Source organism: Rattus rattus, chromosome 5 (assembly GCF_011064425.1).
Source record: "Rattus rattus isolate New Zealand chromosome 5, Rrattus_CSIRO_v1, whole genome shotgun sequence".
Taxonomy (NCBI): domain Eukaryota; kingdom Metazoa; phylum Chordata; class Mammalia; order Rodentia; family Muridae; genus Rattus; species Rattus rattus.
Window position 1 is genome coordinate 104,607,902 of NC_046158.1, and position 2,308 is coordinate 104,610,209.

The 2,308-nt window shown below is 41.1% G+C and overlaps 1 pseudogene across 1 annotated transcript; it reads left to right on the plus strand.

The window, feature by feature from the left end:
- The first annotated feature begins 1,043 nt into the window (after nt 1-1,043).
- On the plus strand, nt 1,044-2,078 carry LOC116900612 (annotated as a pseudogene). The gene has a single exon (XR_004387938.1). The product of XR_004387938.1 is annotated as a mortality factor 4-like protein 1 (transcript).
- The last annotated feature ends 230 nt before the right edge of the window (nt 2,079-2,308 follow it).

Here is a 2,308-nt window from a genome sequence, read left to right on the forward strand (position 1 = left end):
TATTGGTACCTTGACAGGCAAGTAGATCAATGGAATGGAATTGAAGACCCAGAAATCAACCCATATACCTAACTAATTACTTGATCTTTGATGAAGGAGCTATAACCATCCAATGGAAAGAGGACAGCATTTTCAAGAAATGGTGCTGTTTCAGCAGATGGTCAGCATAATAGAAGAATGCACATATATCTATACTTATCTCCTTGTACAAAGCACAAGTATAAGTGGATCAAGGACCTCTACATAAAACCAGATGCACTGAAACGAATAGAAGAGAAAGTGGAGAAGAGCCTTGAACACATGGGCACAGGGGAAATTTTCCTGAACAAAACACAGATGGCTTATGTTCTAAGATGAAAAATCGACAAATGGGGCCTCAAAAAAAGCTTCTGAAAGGAAAAGGACAATGTCAATAGGACAAAATGGAAACCTACAGATTGGAGAAAGTTCTTTACCAATCCTACATCTGATAGAGGGCTAATATTCAATATATGCGAGGTACTCAATAAGCTAGACTCCAGAGAAACAAATAAACCAATTAAAAACTGAGATACAGAGTTAATCAAACAATTCTCAACTGAGGAATATTGAATGGTTGAAAAGCACCTAAAGAAATGTTCAACATTCTTCTTCACCAGGGAAATGAAAATCAAAACAACCCTGAGATTCCACCTCACACCAGTCAGAATGGCTAAGATTAAAAACTCAAGTGACAGCAGATGTGGGCATGATGTGGAGAAAGAGGAACAGTTCTTCATTGTTGGTGGGTTTGCAAGCCGATTCAACCATTCTGGAAATCAGTCTGGAGGTTCCTCAGAAAATTGGACATAATACTACCTGAGGACACAGCTAGACCTGGGCATATACCCAAAAAATGCTCCAACATATAACAAGGACACATGCTCCACTATGCTCATAGCAGCCTTATTTATAATAGCCAGAATCTGCAAAGGACCCAGATGTCCTTCAACAGAGGAATGGATATAGAAAATGTGGTACATTTCCAAAATGGAGTACTACTCAGCTACTAAAAACAATGGGTGGGGTAGAGAGTAGGGGGTGGTAGTCCGGGGTGGTGGGAGAAGGAGGAAGTGGTGAATCACTTATAAACGGTGCCCAAGCAGGACCCGAAGCCTAAATTCCAGGAGGGCGAGCGAGTGCTGTGCTTTCATGGGCCTCTTCTTTATGAATCAAAGTGTGTAAAGGTTGCCATAAAGGACAAACAAGTGAAGTATTTTATCCATTACAGTGGTTGGAATAAAAATTGGGATGAATGGGTGCCAGAAAGCAGAGTACTCAAATACATGGACACCAATTTGCAGAAACATCGAGAACTTCAAAAGGCCAATCAGGAACAATATGCAGAGGGCAAGATGAGAGGGGCTGCTCCAGGGAAGAAGACATCCGGTCTGCAACAGAAAAAGGGTGAAGTGAAAACAAAAAAGAACAAACAGAAAACACCTGGAAACGGAGACGGTGGCAGTACCAGTGAGACACCTCAGCCTCCGAGGAAGAAGAGAGCCCGGGTAGATACAACCGTTGAAAATGAAGAAACATTCATGAACAGAGTTGAAGTTAAAGTGAAGATTCCTAAGGAGCTGAAACCATGGCTTGTAGATGACTGGGATTGATCACCAGACAAAAGCAGTTTTTTTATCTTCCTGCCAAGAAGAATGTGGATTGCATTTTGGAGGATTATGCAAACTATAAGAAGTCTCTAGGAAATACAGATAATAAGGAGTATGCTGTTAAGGAGGTTGTGGCGGAGATAAAGGAGTACTTCGATGTAATGTTGGGCACTCAGCTACTCTACAAATCTGAGAGACCACAGTATGCTGAAATTCTGGCCGATCACCCAGATGCACCCATGTCCCAGGTGTATGGAGCGCCACACTAACAGATTTTTTGTGCGAATTGGAGAGATGTTGGCCTATACATCTCTAGATGAGAAAAGCCTTGCTTTATTACTGAACTTTCTACATGATTTCCTCAAGTACCTGGCAAAGAATTCTGCAACTCTGTTCAGTGTCAGTGATTATGAAGTGGCTCATCCCAAATATCATCGGAAAGCCATGTGAGGAGTGTGCTCTCTCACTCGTGCTTAGATCTCTGTATAGTTTGGTTCTTCGTCCTTCTCTTGTACAAATGATGTACTTTGAAGACCGTCAGTGTATAACAGAGTTGATGTTTGTTTCCTGTTTGATTTTAAACAGAGAAAATAAAAGGAGTTAACTGCTCCTTTTTTCTTTCTTTTTTTCATTTCAAAGTTTCTACCAGTGTATCATTGATGGACAACGGAGAGACATGC